This window comes from Ambystoma mexicanum, chromosome 12, assembly GCF_040938575.1.
Source record: "Ambystoma mexicanum isolate Mex_15411 chromosome 12, UKY_AmexF1_1, whole genome shotgun sequence".
Lineage (NCBI taxonomy): Eukaryota > Metazoa > Chordata > Amphibia > Caudata > Ambystomatidae > Ambystoma > Ambystoma mexicanum.
The window spans coordinates 461,985,831-462,007,069 of NC_090936.1; the positions used below are offsets into that span (position 1 = coordinate 461,985,831).

Sequence of the window (21,239 nt, forward strand, 5' to 3'; positions counted from 1 at the left end):
AACACATACCATATCAACACAATATATATACAAATACGACAGTCGCAAGCGTTATATGCACGAAATGTGTAGTCCACCTGCAAGGGAAGGAAAACAGGCAGTACGATAATGCTTTAGACTCAGTTCGCCTTCAGAAGCACCTAACTAGATGGAAGTCCGAGCCCTGCGAAGAGTGGAGCCTTGTGCTCAAAAGTACCTGCACACGCTGGTGCCAACGGGCAAAAGGAGAAGCTCTTCGGAGGAAGTCAGGCAGTTCGGGTTAGTGCACAACAGAAGAACAGGTTCCACGACTCAAGCGCAGCCTCCACAGTGAGCAGAAGCAGAGCGCGAGTACGGCAAAAGGGTGCTGTTTTTACACAGCAGGGAAAAGCAATGGGCTACTGCAGGAGGGCGACCAGATCCTAGCTATACTACTCACCGGTCCCCGATGCAAGCAGACCCAGGCTTCTCCACGTTAGTTTCAGCAGCTGGCAGGTTCAGAAGAGCCGGGAATGCCTCGTCGTCGTGTAGAGAAAAAAGACGTCCCAATCGAAGAAACCTGCACAGTTTTGTCACCACAGCAGGGCAACGGAGCGGCCGTGTGTATCTGAGCCAAATGTACACTACTCACTTCAGACTTGGGAACGCCAAGTGTACGAAGCGTGCGAGAGTGACCAGGACTCGAAATACAACACAACCCGGCGGCGGTTACAGAGCAGGACTCCCGTGTAAGCTGGTCAGTCAACTGGATGGCCCAGAGACGCTTCCGAAGGCTTACTGGCAGGAGATGATGAAGTCGCCGAGAATAGCTGTTCCTGCTATTCCAAAGGTCGAAGCACCAGTACAGGCCTTCTGGTTCGATCAAAGGAGGAAAGGGTTTCACAGGACGACAGCAGTGCAAAGGAGGAGTCCTTCAGCGGGTCACCAGCGATTCCTCGGTCCAGCCTCGTGGTTGCAGGATACTTGGCTCCTGTATTCCTTCGTTCGTGAGAACTCAGGAGATCGACCTGGTAGTGGTGCTTCCAGCCCCCTCTTATCCACGGTTCCCTTCGCGCCAAAACGGAGGGGAGCCAATGGGAGATCCGCTCATCAACACACATACCATACGTGGACCAATCACGGACCACGGTGGTCCCAGGCATTCACACTACCCTAGACTCTCTGGCACCCAGGATGTGTATTGGGACCAGACATCCCAGCCCACACCCTGGAGGCACACAAAAGACATGTAGAAGCCCGCGAAAGCAACCACGTTTCGCGGGAAAGTACATGCCCAAATAAGGAAGGCCCCGGGTCGCTCGACCTGGGGAAGGTGAAGGGAGCAAGACGGTCAGTGGACAGGACAAAGGAGCCTCGTGGTCTGGCCATTTTGGGAGCCAGGCCACCATTTTGGGTTCAGTGCGAAAAACGCGCTCAGAACGCCAAAAGGAGCTCAAAATACACAAATTGATCGCTGCCACCATTCCAGTCCCTGAATGACTTGCACCGATCAAATACCATCCTAAACGAGTATCTAGGGCCTGTAGAAGGCTAGAGACCCAAGAGAGCTGTAACTTAGCTTACAGTGCCGTCTTGTGTCATGTTGCACTAAAGCCGCAACATGATAAAAGAAACTACGGGAAACAGCGTTCCCCGGTACTGACTGTCTTAAGGGCATGTCAGTTTCCCCATAAGAAAAGGAGTGAAAGCCCAGAGGAGTGCGGCAGAAGGCTGCACTTCTCTGGCAAAGTCAAGAACAAGGTGAAAAACAACAGCAAAAAGTTTAGGGGTTGCCACATGGAAGGAAAATTACCTACAATTACGAAATCTTTCCTAACAGTTTCCTGGCTAAGATCTCTACTCACAGGAAAACCATTAACAACATCCTGAATTTGCAGGAATCCGATGCCCCGACAAGAACAGTATTCCATGCTTTAACTTTTCTCACTATTCAGAGGAACAAGTAAAAAAAAAAAATCATCCGTGACCTTAAACCCACCTCCTGCCCAGGTGACTGCTGTCCAGTAAATATTTTTAAGGACGCAGTTGAACTCTTAGTCACATGGATGACCAAGCTGATTAATCTTTCATTTGGCAAGGGCGTGGTGACCTCCTCTCTTAAAGAGGCCTGGATCACACCTCTACTAAAAAAAGCTAAACTAGACCCCCATGTTACTGATAATTACCTCCCTATCAGAAATGTACTTTTTGTCCTCAAGATCAGGGACAAACTACCATATCTTCAACTCCAAAAGCATATCAAAGATCAAATGATTATTGCCATGCGACAAATCAGGTTTCAGAGCTCAGCATGGAACGGGGACCGCCATGCTGGACCTTAAATCCACCTTGGTGCGGGTCCCAGTGCAGGAGGGTGGCGGGTTGAGCAGGTACCTGGGCCCGGAGGAGAGAGGGTGGCTAGGTGTCAGGTTTCAGGCTAGGTCGTTTATTCTGGGTTCTAATTTGGGAATTAAATTATTCCCAAAAAATGTTCATCTCGCCCTGCTGATGCTTCTGGACCTCTCTGCGGCCTTTGATTTAGTGGACCACTCCCTCATGGTGCCGCGCTTGGGAGAGGTTGCTCACTGTTCCACTCTTGCATCCCAGTGGATTTCCTCATTCCTCAGCCCTCAAACTATCTGAGTGTCTGTAGGTGAGGAAAGGTCCAACCCTGTTTCCCAAACATGCAGTGTTCCACAGGGATCCTGTTTGTCCACTACTCTATTTAGTCTACATTCCACCCCTCTTAGACAAGCTGGGTGCCCTGGCCGTCCGGTATACAAACTATGCTGATGACACCCAGGTTGTTTTCCAGCTCAGTGGGAAGTATGAGCAGGACTCGGCTGCAATAAACACCATCTATAATGCCATCCAGGCCTGGATGGCAAGCAACTCACTTGCCCTGAATTGTAAAAGGACAGAGCTTCTGATCATGCCATCCAGAACCTGTCTTGGCAAATTGGCTCCAGCCTATGCCAATTTCACTATTACTGGTAACATCATTCCAGTACTAAAAAAGTCAAGACCATGGGGGTTGTATCAGATGACGAATTATCCACGAGGCCACATGTTTCCTACATTCGATCATCCCGTGGCCTCCTCACTAAGCGAAGAAATTATATTCGCCCCTTCCTCTCTACTAACAACTGTGCCTTGCTTGCTACTGCGCTGGTCAGTTCCATACTTGATTATTGTAACAGCCTCCTAGCAGGCACCACACAATCCAACATACAGGCCCTCCAGATTGCACAGAACAATGCGGTTCGGGCCGTTCAAGGATTGCCCAAATGTGCATATGTTTCAGAGGCCAGAAGGGCACTCCACTGGCTGCCCATACGACACAGGATCACTGATAAGATTCTGACCATATTCTATAAATGCTGAACTAATACTTGCCCGGCCTATCTAATCGATGGGCTAAAACCCCAAGTTGGTGGAAGGAAGCTTCGTTCCTCCACCTACCCTACCCACATCCAGCCCAGAGACAAACTGGTGTGTTTCGGAGGAACCTCCTTCAATACCCAGGCCCTGTTACAGTACTTCCCGGACACACACGCATGGCTGAAAATCTGGCACTTTTTAAGAAATAAATAAAAACCTATCTGTTCAATCTTAACCAAGGCTGAACTTAGTCCATCCTCTCTCCTATGCTGCCTGACCCCGGTTCTCTTTTCTTTTGTCTGTCCCTTGTTTGTGCGCTCTGAGGCCCATGGGTGTGTGACTCGTTATAAAAATTAAAATGAAGAAATTGGGTTCCCCTGGAAGAACTTGAGATGTTAGAAACATGTTCCGCTTGGGCGCCAACCTCTATGTCTTCTGGGATAGTCGTCTGGACCGACTTAGAGAGTGTGTTTCTCCCTGTTTGTTCAGATAGAAAATGGCAGCGGTGCTGTCTGCGAGGTCCTGCACTGTATGACCCTGAATATGTTGCTGAAAAGCTTGAAGAGCCTTGAGGACTGCCAAGAGCTCCAGAAAGTTGATCTGTCTTTGGGCAGTAGCGATATTCCACTGTCCGTGGGCTGTGTGATGGAGGTAGTGTGCCCCCCAACTGGCGAGTGCAGCGTCTGTAGTTAGGATCACTTGGGCTAGTGGAGCACGAAAGGGCTTTCCTTTTACAGGTTGTCCTTGGACCACCAGTGAAGAGCCTGAACCAGGGTTAGCGAAACAACCACTAGATCGTCCCACTGTCCGCTTGCCTGAGACCACTGTTTCGCTAACCCTTTCTGCATTGATCGCAGGCGAAGTGTGGAACCAGGTAAATGCAAGAGGCCATCATCCCTAGCAAGAGCATTGCTTTGCATACCGTTATCTGGCGACTGACCTTGTATTGAGGTACCTGAAGCAGCATGTTTCATACTCTCTCGATTGAGGGGAATGCTAGCTCCTCCTTTGAGTCTAGAATAGCACCCAGAAATTGTTTTGTTTGGCTGGGATTAGATCGTTGATGGAGAAACCCAAATTGAAAAGGAGGTCTATAGTTATTTGTGGATTTGGTCTGCAAATTTGAGGGGATTCCCCAGTGATCAGCCAGTCGTCCAGATAAGGGTATACTGGGATGGACTTTCTGCGCAGGTGTGCTGCTACTACTGCGAGAACCTTGGTGAACACTCTTGGTGCTGAGGCGATGTCGAATGGGAGTACTTTGAACTGTTAGTGTACTCCCGCAATCTTGAAAAGCAGATATTTTCTGTGCAGAGTGCTTTGAAATATGAAAGTATGCATCTTTCATGTCCAATGTCGCCATGTAGTCCACCCATTTCAGGAGTGGAATCCCCTCCTTAAGCGTGGTCATGAGAAACTTTTTGTGGTTTGACATACTTGTTTGCAGGGCGCAGATCTAGTACTCGGTGCATCGTAAGGTCTTTTGCAGTACCCGCCTGCCACGGTGGACAGCAGGCATTTGTCCAATGTTATCCCCTCCCATGCGTGGATGAATTGAGTGATTCGGCTTCCTACTGGAATGGCATGGGAGGGGACCTGAAACGGTGTGTCATTTTTTTGGGAGGGGCTGAGCCTCTCCCGGGTGAGGTTCTGCCTCTACCTCTTTTTATTCCCCCTTTGAAAGCTAGACGAGAAACCTTGGCTTTGAGCCTGGTGAGGACTGTCCTCCCTGAAAGTAGCCCGAGGAGCGTTGTCCACTATGACACCAACATTTTTAAGTTTGGGAACCCAGTTGGGAATGGGGTCTGTTAGCTGCCCAAGGGAGGAGAGTGTCATACTCGTCCTTGGCACTCTTTAGGGTGTCCTCCACGGCCTTTACAAACAGGACATTTGGCTCTACTGACATATTCAAAGGGGTTGCTTGGGTTTCGAGCTTAAACCCTGACTGCCTAAGCCAGGCATGCTGCTTAATGGGGGTCCCTTCGGCAATGATGCGTCCTGCGTTATCTGCCGCATCAAGGCTGTTTTTCAGGATGCAGCTTGAGACTTGTTTGCCTTCTTAAACAGTTTTAAGCAGTTGGACCTTCAATGGTTCTGGGGCGGCCTGAAAGTTGCTCAAGCTCGTGCCACTTGTGCCATCCGTAACTAGCTAACAAGGTTGTATTGTTCGCAATTCATGTTTGGTACGCTGCAGAGGAAGCTACTTTTCTCCCAAATGTATACATCGTTGTCCGGCAGGGCTTCTGCCGATGCGAGTGCCTGCCCTCTTCCTGGTGGTAGAAACTACCAGAGATTCCGGTTTAAGCTGGCCCCTAATGTACAGGCCTGTATAACTTTTCTATTCTTGGGTTGACTGGTCTTGTAAGACTAGGCGTTAAGAGGGATGGTTGAATACGTCTCTCTGTATTGTAAGAGGTATGAATTATGTGGCTGCATTTTTGTCCCCCAGGATGTTTTCAACAAATTCCTAATTGGCTTCTGTCACCTCAGTGTCAATGTTGAAATGTTGAGCCGTCTTCAGTAACAATTTGTTATACTGTAGCTGGTTGTCAACTGGCGAGTCTGCAACCAGCTGGTTCGGATGTTCGGGTAATTGTACTACATAAATGTCGTCATCATCGTAGTACTGGCCTTGATCCTTGCTATGAGTTCCCCTGACACCCTGCTTGGTCATAGTATGGCTCCTGCGATGGGTCTTGATACTGAGAGCCGTCTTGGGGTGCTGAGGCCGGAGTGCCCAGAGCAGAGATGTTGGTCTGTGACTCAAGGCGGGAATTCTTGGCAGGGGGTGGCTCTGCTGATGCCCCTGGCTGCAAGGCATCTTTGATTCCTGTTAACTAATCTAGGTGCCTATCCATAAAGTCCACGAAACGGGCCCTGGGGAGGGGTAACATCTTTCGTAGGGGTGGTTTTTGTGGGAAGGGTGTCTTTCTGGAACATAGTCCCTGAGAGGGAGTCAAAGAGAGTGTAAGACGGTCTGGGTGGCCTCAGGAGTTAATGGCATCAAAATGTGTTTTTTCGGCGACCTTGCTTTTAGGAGAGAGGCGACAAAGTGTTTTTAAATTGTCGCGCGAAAGGAGGGACCTTTTATATGCGGTGTCCGAACCGAACTTTGGTTTTCAGGAGCCGTCAATAGGTGAAAGCGTACACGATGGCCCAGAGGACAGTGAGGAACCTGAGGCTTTAACCCTGGTCTCTGCATGGGCCTCGACGGTGGCTTCGAGTGTCGGCCGTGGGGTATGTCTTCAGCGTGTTTATGCTTATGTGTGCCATGGCCGCCAGGAGTCGTCTCCATGACAGGACCGCCGGCCTGCTTCTCGGAGTCGGGGGCCTGCACTTGGGGTCCAGACGGATCCCGATCGCCCTTGGCGTCACTCATGACTCCGTAACTGCCCTTGTTGGAGTTTTCTTTCACATCTATGGAAGCCTTGGCCTACGTAGCATGAGCGGCCCAGTGTTTCGACCGTTGAACTTTTAGGGTTTTTAGCTGGAAAAGCAGACAAGATTTACAGTGCTTTTTGGCATGATCCCTCGGGAGACGGTAGCACATGTCCATTTGTCCATTATGTATAAGGAGGGCAGTTGGGCCAAAAGAGAAAAAAGAGGCTAATATGATAAACATTCTCTAAAAGGAGTCCGTATAGAGAACCTAGCTCCTCTCTCCCTACTGTACTGGGCCGAAGCACAAAGTGGCCCGTAAGGGTGTCTGGGCATCAATCGATCAGTCATCGAGGCTGTAGGTGTTAGGCAGGAGCTGTCGAGTGGAAGGGCAGTCGCGCGGAGACGCGAACAATAAAGGAAAGGAAGAAATTCTACCAATATAACTTTAGTAAATCAAAGGCTTCAGCCTAGAAGAGAACTCTGCATTTGCGGCCCACTTCGATGGCGGAAAAAAACAATCTGAGGGACCATGTGTACAGTATACGTCTCACTATGGATAGTATTACTAGTCACGCCCTGTCAACATCCGTTTGAGTTTCGAAAACAAATCTTGTAATACTCCGCGACTTCCACTAGATGTCTGACTATGCAGAGCATGTGATCTAAGCAGATCCACAATCTCCAGAAATATACATTCAGTGAAAAAACCTTTGTTGAGAGAGAGTTAAGGTGAATAAATTTAACCCAACAAAATATTTTTATAATTCAGTACTCGCATTTGAAGCAGGTCCACCTTAACTTTGCGCCCCCTGTTGCGCAGTGTATGACCATAATGATGGCATCACTTAATTTCAAGGGTTTTGTTATGCTCCATTCTTTGGGGCTCATTAGCCATGGCCTCTGGGCATGGCTAGTGGCACAAAGACCGATTACCCCTTGCCTAGTAGATGTGCTCACTGTAGGTGTAAAATTAGCCTTTTTTTATTTCACGGTCTCCCGATTCCCACGGGATTCCCCCGATATCATTGAACTAGCCATGCCTGCGATATTCAACCGATATTCCAAGATAATCCGAAAACGTCTGAAAATCAAAAAGTCTTCCCAGTCCTCCTTGGCAATCAAGTGCCCCCCTTCTCTTTCCATGGTCCCGCCAGCTGCTTTTTCCATCCCCGGCCCTCTCTTATTACACCCTTTTGCTCTTGTTTGTGTGATGCATTTTATGTCTTCCATTGTAGCTGTGAGAATCTCGCTAGATTTCCCCCGGTATTCCCCAGATAGTCTGAAAACATTTGAACTGTAACTAGCTCCCCAGAACACAGCCAACTCTACAATTTCCCCCTCTAGGTTAACCAATTGCATCCCTTTTCCTCCTCCAAATGGCTTTTTGAGCACTTTTTGTTTTCGAATTACCACAGTATTCGCTAGCATCGAGTAAACATTTCTTTTTTTTTTAAATGGCGGATTTCATTTCTGAAAAGCCTCTCTGCTGAAAAGCACCATGGGAGAAATAGCTATGTTTTTTGGATCTGGGGCGCCATTTTAAAAACTACTGGCTCGATTAATCCCAAACTGTCCTCGAAATTAAGTTGTTTCTTATTTGGTCCAAATCCGCCAAGCAGTTTCTGAGCTTTGACTTTTTTCTATGGGAAAATTAATGCAAGTACGCCGAAAAAAGCATTTTTGTTGTTGCTTACTGTGACTATTCGCTAGGCGTCGTCACTTCTCCCCAGTGGAGAGACCCTTCTCAAGATGGTAGGGAGGTGCGGCCACTACCCAATAGACCCCCCCCTAGGTGTGGTTTAATGACAGAAGACCTCATGGGAGGGAGTTCCCCACCAGGGGACAAGGACAACCACATAGGTTATGTGTCATGTCACCAAAACGCATACCCCCAAGCCTCTGTAACAACCTCGCTCCTCACTCTACCTTTATACTCACTCTACCTCTATGTACTGTTGCCAGGTTGAGAATACTCGGACAAGTTGGTCCTGCAGAGAAATTACGATCAAAGGGACAAGGACATTTAAGAGGGACTTGAATCCTAATGCCAACCAACCGCTATAAAGAGGAAAAATGGACTATGAATTAGAGACAAAGTCCATGGCTGTTGAGAAACAGCCGTGCGAGACTGCGGGTGCGTGCAGCTCCAGGCACAGGAGATTCAAAACTCGCTGGGCGAGCAGAACAGGCTGGCAGTCAGCTGCGTTCAGAGCGAAAAGGCCTTGATGGAGCTGTCCCACGCCGAAAGGCGTCAAGCAGGCGAGAACAAGAAAGAAACAGGTCAGAACGCTGTCCTTTCACTGCCAGTAAGCCGAGAGGCAGCAGAAGCCTAGCAGGCTTCCTGCTACCCCAGGAAGGCTGTGGGATGTGCCACAACCCCACAGCAGGTAAGAGGTGGAACGAGAGATCCAGACTGGACGCGTGGAAGTGGGGGAATCTTCCTACTCATCACAGTAATTGGGCTGAAGCCACAGACCACCAGGGAAGGTTTGAGGACCCCAGCCCCAAAGCCAGAGGAAGAGTCCCTCACCACTGTGGTGTGAATAAGACCACTGGCCACCAGAGAAGGGTTGAGGACCCCAACCAACGAGCCGAGAACCTAAAAGGCAGAGCCCGTCACTGTAGGGGCAGAGACAAGTCCCCCTGTCAGCAGAATAGATTTGAGAACCCCACCAAGCAGGCCTCCAGATAAGGTGCATACCAGGCCTTTTTACACATGATAACCTTGTTAATACGACAGCTTTATTATTTTCCTGTGTACATTTACACACAGGTTTAGAGCAGAGGGCAGTGCTAAGGTCAAGTTACTTGACAGAAACCAGAAGGCCTCTTTTGAGCCATGGATAAAAACCTCTGCAACAGAATGCATTTCTCCGAAGCCTTTCAAAAAAAGAAACTGCACAATGTGATAAAAGGAATTGTTTGTTTCCATTTAGTTCCTGCTGTGTCGCTGCTCATGGAGCAAACAAAAGCACTCTGTATATTTATTTTCCTAGCAATTTAGGATTGTAAAAATGTTTAAGATGAAAAACTAAGCTGCAATTGAGAATTCATATTTTGTAACAAATTATGCTTTTTTTCCCCAGTGAAAGCAAACCAGTATTACACAATTGTATTTTTCAGGAGTTCCTGTGCTGTGTGCATAATCATGCAGAGGCAGATATTTTTTACACTTACAATTACATGTACACTCCAATTATAAAACAGTGCGTAAAATTATGACTATGCAAGGTCTAGTTTACATCCATTCAACCTTGCAGTCAATGGGTTACATTACTATTAATGGTCAGTGTCAGCAGTCTTTGTTCAAGGGTGAGTGATTGTCATTACACCAATCACATGTGTCCTAGCCACTCATATCTACAAGACTACAATTAAAACATCCAAAACCTGACTCTCCAGGAAGTACAAGCGCTGTTCAAAAACAAATAAATGAAAGTTACATTAGTAATTAAAATAGAAACTCAGCAGAACCTGTCCCTGTGATAATCCAGATAGGTATTTAACTTTATGTAGCACTTCATACATGGTTCGTCCAACATCTAGGCACTGTGACCATCATACCTCAGTCGATACTCAGTTAACCGACCTCTGAAGGATGTTCTGAAGGATGTTAGCCAATAAGATAGCCTAGCCGGTTGAGCCCTCATTGCTGCGATCTGTAGTTTGCAGGTTCGAAGCCCGGCAAGACCAACTCAGCCTTTCAAGGTCGATAAACGAGTACCCACTTCGGTTTGGTGACAAGATAAATATGTTCTATGTACAGCACTTTGCCACAAGCGCTATATAAATAACCATTTGACCATGAGATTAGATAAAGAATTTAGCAATGAGTCCTTGCCTCTCTGCACTGTTGTATCATAACATTGGTACCATTAGATAGTAATAATAGCTCCAGGAAATGAGGACTTAAACATCAAAAGACAATTCTGCTATCGAACCTCAAAACGCACAATACAATTCATGCTTGCTTTACTCTGTAATTGGCTAAGTTTTTGTGTTTTCAACATTTAAATATATACAGGAGAGATAGAATGGCCAGACCTTAGAGAAATAATGAAAGGTGTATTCTGTCACAATGCAGAAAGCTGCCGCATAGTAATGATTTCCATACAGTTTTTGCACACGTCGGCTGGATGTCCCATACATTTTCCTCTCTTGCGAAGGAGAAAAGTCATTTTTACTCTCTTAAAATCACATTTATTCTCAGCGTTTAAAAATAGGGAGTAAAATACTCCCACCTCAAAATCTTATCTGGAGCACTGCCACCAAGAGTAAACGGAGAACCAGAACAAGAAGAGGAAGAGGTTCTCACCTGAGAGGTAGTCCACAACTTTCTCAAAGTTGGAAAGATACCCAGAGCTTTAGAGAGAGTCACCATATAAGCCCCTGAACATTGGAAACAAACTGTACTATTTTCCAGACAGTTGTACACCAGGAGAAGGGAGTCATTCTCCCTGGTGATGTGGCAACCAAAACTGGGAAGGAAACCAGTGTGTCCCAGGTCCAGGAGAATGGAGACATTCTCCTGGTCCCAAAGCAGAGCGTCAGAAGCCTGTGGAAGGGAGCCAAACCTCTGGTAAAGAACTTGCAAGGCAAACAACACCCAGTAACTGTGATACCCAGTCCAGGAGAAGGGAGTCATTCTCCTGGACCAAGAACATTGGCACAACCTTTAGTTTAGTTATAAAAATAAGGGACGGAGATAGAGACTTTAGTCTGGGGGGTGGGATTGTGTGAAACCTTTGTTTGGAAAAGAACACACATACACACCCCCCCCCCCAATGGAGTTACCACGGTACCCAAAACCATAGAAATTTTGCAATCAGACCCTCAAGTGCGCTTACCTTGACATTAACCTTTATAGGATGGGTTTGCGGTTGGGAGCACAGTGGAACAATGCGACAGGGACACCCTCTTCCGCCTAAGGAAACAAACACAGGAGACATTTGTAGTATTGGAATACACCTAGCAACAGCAACCCCCTCACCACACCCACCACATCTACAGGGCACCTCTCACAGAGGAAAGACAAGGACACCTAGTCGATAGCACCTATTGGATTGACTGGGGGCAAAGATGGGGCAGGTATTGGAAGAGCACAATTCGATTGCCTCCACCTCCTCTCCCCCGCCAGGCATAACTGGGCATGCCCAACATGAGGAAAGAGGGAATGCCAAGGAGGACCACCACCCTAAGAGGCCACGGATGACAGGAAGACCACACCTTGACATTGTCTAGCTGAGTATCCATTTTGGGAAACATGCTACCTTATGTGGTATCCACTGCTAAAATTGTGGGCCAAAAAAAAAAAATACAGACTTGGGAATTTCAGTCCAAGACAATTTGATCCAGGGAATTAAAAGATGGATATCACCACAAAATATCACAATCAATCACTGTGAATCCCAAAATTCTGAATTCCAGATGACCCATTTCATTGCATATATATGTGGGGAGATGGGTAAAAGTAATAAAGAATGTGGAGGAGTATGGGGAGGGGGGTGTCTCACCCCGCATTTACATGCATTGGAGTGTGGTGAAAGAAAAAAATAAAAATTGGTATTTTTGAGATTCAGAATTTTTCTTTTTAAATGATCACAGATCCAAAAGATGCAGGTGTCCAACACAGTCAGACATTCATTGAAAGGCTTAAGCGTTGCTGGGAGCTCCATCGCATGTAAGCATGAGCCCCCAGAGAAGATACTGTTGCCATACAATGGACGAGACATCACCATCTACTAGAGTATGTAAGGGCCAGGTATACAGACAACATATATCACTCACAAGGCACATATACAACCTTACTGTACTTGTTCTCGTTTCCCTCTTCCCAGAGCAGCCTCCAGTCTCTCCCATTAGTGTAGTGCCTAGTACTGTGTACAGTGCGGGATATCCAGCTCAGTATACAACCACCCTACCATTCACCAAAGCAGGACCATTGTAGAAGGTCCAAAAATATGGCTTTCATGCCCTGCCAGGAGGGCTGACAAGGCCTTTAACGCCCCGCTAGCCGCAGCTAAGGCAGGCCCGAGCAAAGCACGGACCTCAGCTCAGGCTGTGGGCCGTTCGAGGCCATGACCGCCCTCCTGGCAGGGCACGAAAGCCATTTTCACCCTGATGTTCATTCGGGGCACGAATGGCCTTGATATTTCGTTGGGCGATCCGCACTGCTAGCGCAGCTGATCTCCCGAAGAAAAATAGAAGAAAAATAAAGATGAACACCTCAATATGGTAAAGGGACTATGTCCCTTTTCCATGCCCATGGCGGCGGCCAGATGGGAGGAGTTCTAGAACCAGGGCGCAATGCACCGGTACTGAAAGGTAAGTGGGTGGGGAAGCAACAGGGAGAGACTCACTGTTGCCTCCACACAATGAACAAAAAAAAAATAACATTACCACGGTCCGAAGGACCTCGGGTGACTAGGAGAGTAGACAGGGATTGTGTATTCTCGCCCTCTGTTCCAGCCGCCTGATTGGCTGAGTGCCCTTCCCCGGGTGCCAATTGGGTCTCCTTCTGATGCACGTATGCAGGATTTTCTACCAGCCCACATACAGCATCAATAGTAGGTGATATGGAATAGGACTGATTTCTAAATGCAGAGCTCTACACAGTGCACGGTTACTAGGGAATAGAGCACTATGGATTGGGATAGACATTTTTTGACAAAACTCTGTTGGGGGCTGCAGGCCAAGGATTTGATGGTGGTTGTTGTATGTGTGGTACAAAGACTTGAAATAGCAGGGTTGAGGAGTGGCTAAGGTGCCACCGAAGATGGCCAACTGAGTTAGCTGCTCCGGCATCAACGGGCAAGGGTTGCTGATTAGGAGCACTTCCCAGCCCGAACCGAGCAGACCGAAATGGAAGCCGAGCGCAGTTTCACTCTGGCAGTCATGGAGCCAGCCGTGTGAGAGCTCACGGGAAGCATGGTGTGCAGCTCTGCCGCTCCAGGACGGAAGAGGAAGCTGCGAGTGTGCCGTGATCAGCCACGTGGATACAACAAAGTGGTAGCTCTGCAACCTCCATGCCTGCAAGGTTCCCCGGCTCTCCAGCGACTACCAAAGCAGCCAACATCAAGAGCGCTGCACCTAGGTGAGGGTCTCTGGGCAAGGGGAGGCTTGAGGCACCCCTTTCAGCACTAATATTCTTTCTAACCTCCTGTGTGCTTGGTTCAACCATCACATTATTCTCTTAAATATACAGTCCGTGAACCACCCCAACGTAGACAGACCTATGATACCTCCTAGACTCTCAAGAAACACACGCAATATAACTGCGGAAAAACTACTTCTGCTACTTCAGCCTCTCTTCAACCTCACCACTCCTATTGCTGACCCTACCTTGTTAGTGGACCTCTACAACTCAAACATTTTGGATGTCATTAACAAGATCGCTCCATTAAAAATGCAGAAGGTCAAACACGCATTTGAACAATTGGTTCACGCCACACTCAGAACCTTTCGTAAGAACAAAAGAGATGCAGAAGCCTCATGGAAAAGCCTCCCTTCAGCCCCTAACAAAGCTAATTTCTTAACAGCCTCATCTATCTTTAAAACAGAAATCATTCAAGCCGAAAGTGACTCCTACAATGACTGCATCTCCTAAGCTAAATCTAATACAAATGAACTATTCAGCATCCTTAGAGAGCTTGGAACCCTGACTGACCCAACTGCAACTTGCACTAAAGACTTCACATGGTGAACCAACATTCAGAAAGCCCTCTGACAAAAGTCGAGCTTCTACAAACTAAAATTGTGAAAAAGAAAACTATCCTAACCACTAACTCACCCTTTTTCGCTACTCAAGCACCCCAACCTGACAAACATGACCTGTTCACGTTCTCCCCCCTTGCTACTAAGACATTGAGGACATAATCTCGAGTCTGAAAGCTTCCAGATGCCTAGGCGATGACTGCCCAGCATCAATTATTAAAGAGTCAGCTAAAGATCTTGCGCCTTTTATTAGAGCCCTAATCAACGCTTCCTTTGCGACTAACACAGTACCGACTAATCTGAAGGATGCATGGGTCCTGCCACTCCTAAAGAAACCCTCCCTGGACCCTAACATCCCGACGAATTACAGACCTATCACCACTGTACCCTTCCTCCTTAAAATATTTGACACAGGGCTGCTTACTTACAGATTCAGCAGCATCTAGAAAGCAAAATCTACTGGGGCTCTGCCAATCAGGCTTCCGACCCAGGCATGGCACAGAGACAGCCCTGCTAGACCTAGTAACACAAAAGGAGAGAATCAAAGACAAAGGTAACTTAGCTCTCCTCCTGCTACTAGATCGATCAGCGGCCTTCAACTTGGTGGACCATAAAGTCTTATGCAAGCATCTCTGATCTGCTGCCCATTTCTCTGACAAAGCCACTACTTGGATTCAGTCCTTCTTAAATAATAGAACGACCAGCGTATTCTCACCCACTGCATCTGCTATACCAGTACCTGTCACATGTTGAGTCCCCGAAGGGTCTTGCACTGCGCCCACACTCAACATTTTCACCAAGCCCCTTTTTGATGACTTTGACCATTTGGGTGTCTCCTACACAAATTACACGGACGATACACAAATCCTTATCCCATTTCTGATGACTACAACACAGACTCCAATTGACGTCTACCTAATCATCCAAGCTTGGATGGCCAAACATGGACTGTGCCTCAACGACAAGAGAGAGCTACTCCTAGTAGGTACCAAAGCCAGACTCAACAGACTGGACAAACAATTCAATGAATTCATTATCAACGGCAACAATATCACAGTCTCCAAAGACGTAAAAACCTTAGGTATTCCTCCATCTCACTGACAAGACAAATCAATGCAACCTCCTCTACTACTGCATACATGTGCAAGTTGATTAATGCCTGCAGACCATTTCTGTCCAGAGGCAACTGCATTACCTTAGCCAGGGCCCTAGTCCTATCCAAGATGAATTACTGTAATGCTCTCTACCTCGGTACCAGAATTGAGACACAGTGTACACTGGCTGTCTGTCTCCCAAAGAATCAGACTCAAAACCTTATCACTTACTTTCAAATGCCTATACAACCTAGCACTTGGGTGATAACTTCACACAGAAATCCTCAGACCGACATACTAGATCCCCTCATTCCAACTGCCTGATCATTCCAAGGTTCAAGCTCCAAAAAGCAGGAGGCAGAAGTTTCCCGGTCCTGGCAGCTAAATTGTGGAACTTCTTACCCGCAACCCTCAGAGCTGAACCGTCCTTATGTAAATTTAGAAAGAACGCAAAAACCTGGCTCACGTTGAATGAATCTTAACTCTAACTTACTGACTTGTTATCTTATAAATACATCTGTATAATGCTGACAGTTGTGTATGCAATTGTAAATACCTTCTTTGTCACCTGTTAATTTCACTGTATGTAACTGTACATTACTACTTTTTGCCACTGTAAGAAATGCAATCAGGTGCCTAAGGGTTTGGTGCGCTATATAAATAAAATACAAATACAAAATACACAGTGTGAAGGAGCACAGAACCTTCAGTGGGATTCAGGAAGGGCTCCAACATGTGAAACCACCATTTTCGCTAATCCATAGAGGCAGTGGCAGCTATTGGTATGTGAATGATTCATTAGAGTGAGCGGGCAGAGCAACCACCTCTACCCCGAAAGTGGCAAAATGGAGTGAACACAATGGCCGTCAGTAGTTCACTCTATTGCCAATATATTGTGCCCCTGCCAGGCTGGGCACGGGAAGGTCTGTCAGGGTGTGCAGTGGGCGAACCCGAGGCCAGCGACACCACAGAGTGGAACATAGACCAGCGTTTACTGATGCTTGACCAGCAGCTCATGTCGTTCTGCAGCAAAGTGGGCATTGTCACGTTGTGCACACAGTTCACCCAGTCACAAATACATTAAAGTTGCTGCGCGGAAGCGCTGTAGCTAACAAACTGAGGCACATGTGACTTTACTTGGTAGCAACAAGTAGCGATCCCGGGTTACGACAGCTAACTAAGCAGAAAGGTGTCTCCACTGAAGGAACTCAAAACAGCGGATGTTGTAACGCATTTCGAAGCGTCGAGGTACACGAGACCAGACAGTGAGCACCCTCTGAGATTCCCCAGAACAGACAGCACCAGTGAAACGACCCCTAGGCGTGGCCCCAGAACCGGCAAGGGTGGAAGGAGCGACAGAGCTCTGGGCAGACCTCCTCTGGGGAGCTCTCCAAAGCGGACCTCGTTGACCGTTTTCTGAGCCTTAAAGCAGAACTCACGGAAGAACTCACACAGTCCATACGGGCGGAGTTGAAATCAATTACCAAGGAACTCAAGAAATCAATTGCGGACCTTGTACAGGACACAATACAACTTAATGCACATGCGGGGGACACAGAAACATCAGTGCAATCGCTGCAGGAAGATGTCCTTCACCTTCAGGGAGAACTTGCGAGCACCAAAAAAGACATGTCCATTCTAGTGTCAACATAGAGGACCTGGAAAACCGGCATCGACAGAAGAATCTCTGCGTACAAGGAGCTCCTGAGATAGTGGAAGGATCCGACCTCCACGGCTGGGTGCAACAAGTTTTTCAAGCCATAGTCCCGGAGCAGGCGACAGGAGGTATAACCCAGGATTGTGTGGGCCCTCTGAGGAGAGCCCTGAAGGCCCAGCCAAGAGATATCATTAGGAAGACGAGCACCATATCTTATCATACTTTTCTTCCAAGACATAGAAGCTCCCACTTTGCAGAAGAGGCAAGCCTTCCAAAAAAGGTTGCAAGCAAGCTCCAGAAGGAGTCCGATAGAGGTGAACATTTTCACCTGGAACGATCGAGAAACAAGGTGCACAACCCAGGATGAGGCTGCGCAGATTCTTGGACTGGAACTAGAAAGTGAGCAGAATGAGGTGAGCGACAGGCAGTGGTCCAGAATTCCCCTGCGCAGAAGATTGCGTGGCCCGCCTGATTTGGGAAAGAGAGCGACACCCACAATCGCCAGAGGCTTGCTGAGGGCAATACTGCATGATGCCTCTGACAAATGAGTCAGCGTGCCTGACCCGGAGGTACCGGTTTGAGGGCCGTAGCTCTACCCAATGACAAAATGTTTCCCAATATCGAGTAATGTGGAACTCAAGTTTTCGCCTTTGTTTATGGGTAGGTGTGATGGGTTGGGAAACTGGGGTAGGAGGGAAAGTGGGGGGGAAACGTCCACAGCCACAACACAAGTATACATGAGGGGAGCGGGCCTTAACTCCCACAGTAGAGAGGTAAACCTTTCCTAGGGATCACCCACCTACAGATCGACGTAGCATGCCTCCAAGAAACACACCTAGTGGGCAAAGACACACGCAGGCTCAGCAAGAAAGACTTACCACACCAATTCTTCTCCTGCGCAAAGAACAAGAGCAAGGAGGCTGGTATTCTAGTAAGTAAGCAGGTACAATTCAAACTGGTCAAGACCAAATCCAACAGGGGGTGGGAGGGATATATTTTTGTTGAAGGTTGGTTTAATGGCACACTCCTCAAAATCGCATCAGTTTACGCTGCAAATGGAGGCCTAAATGAATTCTGCTGTGCAGTATTAAGGAAGCTAATCGGGTTCAGGTCAGAAGAAATAGTTCTGGCAGGTGAGCTCTACCTGAACTTTGACCCTAATTGGGACGTCTCTAGAGGCACATACATGGGCACAACACAATCATCCAAGGCACTCATTAGGGGATTCGAGGAGGCAGGTATAGTTGATGGATGGAGACACTTGAATCCCACTGAGCGCGACTCATTATATTCACACGTGCACATGGTATAAACTCTAGGTTGGATTACATCATGATCGGACAGCTATGCAGCTAGAGTGAAAGAGGCGGAGATAGGCACTATCAGATACTCAGATCACGCCCCAGTCATTATCATGTGTGACTTACAGCTGAGCGAACACAGATAATCCTATTGGAGGCTTAATACCGCCCTCCTTAATTACCCGGTTTGCAGACAAGAGATGGGCAAAGAAATGGTTTGTTTATTTCAATGGAATGCCCAGGGAGATACCACGGAAGAATCTCTGTGGGAGGCATTCAAGGTCTGCATTAGAGGCGTGATCATTTCAAAGGGAGCGGGGTTCCTTAGAGCACTAGAGCCAGAGAATCTGTTAGTGCAGCTAAAATAATTGGAAGGCCAATACAGGGATTCTGGTTTGCAAAAAATCTACAAGAAACTGCAGGTTGTTAGAGGACAAGTTAATTTGATTAGATGGAAATAAGGCAGAATTTGCTCTCTTAAAAACCAAACAGCTATATTTTGAGCAAGGAAGCAAGACGAGTAAACTGCTTGCTTGGAAGTTTAAAGCCCAGGCTAATAGGAGGAGGGTGGGTGAGATGCAGGCCTCTGCCGGGTGCTATGTCACCACTGAACGTGAGAAGCACAAGGTCTTTGATGATTTTTATACAGAGCTATACACATCCGACTCGCCGAGACCTGAGCTGATTGAAGCCTTTTTGAGTAGATACAAGTTACCAAGGCTATCGACTGAGCAAAGGAAGGGATTTTATCGGGATCTCACTAAAGAGGAGATTCTGAAAGGCATACGTTCCCTTAAAGCATGCAAAGCATCAGGCCGGACAGGTTCGCCCCGGAGTTTGACGAGGCCTACTCGAGCGTGCTCCTGGGCCCGCTCCATGTGTTATTCAACACAATCTGGAGAAATGGCCATGTACCGGGAACAAAGAAAAAGACGAAGGTCTCAGTGATTTTAAAAGAGGGCAAAGACCCAAGTCACTGCTCGTCATACCACCCTATAGCGGTGTGAAACACTCATAAGAAACCTATACAACAAGATACTTGCAGCCAGGCTTGACCCGATTCTCTCCTCTCTGGGGACGTCGGACCAATCTGGATTTGTGATGGGGAGGCAGTCAACACACTAGAAGGGTTATAAGTTTTTGCACACCAGAAATATCCCAGCCATGTTAATTGCCTTAGATGCCTAAAAGGCATTTGACCGGGTGGCGTGAGCCTTTCTCCGGGCAGTGTTACATAAATTTGGTATGGGTGAGCTATTCATTACAGTGGTGTTCGTGGTGTACAACGCACCAACAGAAAAGGTGGCGGTCAATGGTCAACTATCCCAGGGCCTTCGGGTAAGCAGAGGCACACGACAGGGGTGCCCACTATCATCCTTACTGTTCGTTCTCTCAGTAGAGCCATTAGCAGAGTTGATCAGAGGTGAGAAAGCTATCAGTGGGCTCAGTTATGAAGGATATGAACACAAAATAGTGCTGTATGGAGACAATATTCTTCTAGCGCTATCCAATCCAGAGGATTCACTACCTCAGACACTTGAGCTTTTAGAAAAAAGTACAGGGTGGTGTCTGGGTTTAAAATAAACCTCGATAAATGCGAGGCACTGAACTTATCCCTGGGATACGAAAGCTTGCAGTGTCTCCTGGGCATCTCTCTGTTCAAGTGGCCGACGAAGGCCGTTCGATACCTAGTTGTATCCCTGACAGCACGAGCGAGGGACCTGTATGAAGCAAACTACCCTCAACTCCTAGGGGAAACCTAATTAAATGGCGCGTGCAAGAGCTGTTAATGGTGGGCAGAATCGCAGTCATATAGATCTTGCCAAAGCTCTTATTTCAGACGCTTCCGATAGTGGTACCCAGAAAGATGCTTGATAAGCTCCAAAGAGATACAGTTGTATTTGTATGGAACAGCCGAGACGCGAGGGCCGTAGCTGCCACACTATACAGGCCAAGAAAAGAGGCCAGACTAGCTCTTCAGAATCTTCGAAAATATTGTCGAGCCGCAGAACTGCAAGTCTTGTGGGATTGTGTGTCCTCGATTGTGTTCCTCGTCAAAACCGTGGAAGCGAATAGAGGAACAGGTAGTGGGCAGACCTCGATGGTACATGGTGTGGATTCTGCGTCAGGACCACCACATCGGCTTCTATGATCTCTCATCCACGGCAACAGCTTTTAAAGTCTGGGATGCAGTGGCGAGGAGGTTGAAGCTGACTTCATTCCCGGGCCCAGCCACCCTGATTCACCACAACAGCAGTTTCACGCTGGCGTATAGAAACAACACCTTCCGACCTTGGCGAGAGGGATTCAGCAAATACATAGCAAATATGTTCAAAGTCCGGCAACGTTAGGTCCTTTCCGGAATACGAAGACACCTTTGGGAGCACCAAGGGGGAGTGATTCACATATTTACAATTGTGACATTGGGTCCTACAGGGAAGCAATAAAAAAGGAGCTACGAGACTTCTCACTGCATTTGAAAAGCTGATCTTCACCGCAGGTGGCTCTAATGGCCCGATATCACAGTTATACAACTGTCTCTATCAGCGCATATTGACAAAACTTCTCTCATACACGAAAGGCTTGCATAATCTAGGCATGGATCTGGTTCAGGGGCAGTGGGATGAGATATGGTTGGGGTCCATGAAGATGACAATCAGTGTGCAGTATATGGAGCAAAACTACAAAATGCTAGCGAGATGGTATATCTGCCCAACGAGAGGTCCCACTTAAGATATGGTGAATCAGGGCTTT

General features: G+C 47.5%; 1 protein-coding gene across 5 annotated transcripts in view; it reads right to left on the bottom strand.

Annotated features, from left to right (window-relative positions):
* BCL2L14 (BCL2 like 14) overlaps positions 1 to 21,239 on the bottom strand; it is a 423,407-nt gene that overhangs the window by 294,501 nt on the left and 107,667 nt on the right. For 3 of the 5 annotated variants that reach the window (XM_069628715.1, XM_069628716.1, XM_069628717.1), the window contains exon 2: positions 11,568 to 11,644. The exons of the other annotated variants lie outside the window; for them this stretch is intronic. The gene's annotated coding sequence lies outside the window, so the exon portion shown is untranslated. The remainder of the gene's footprint in view (positions 1 to 11,567; positions 11,645 to 21,239) is intronic. 5 annotated transcript variants of the gene reach the window in all.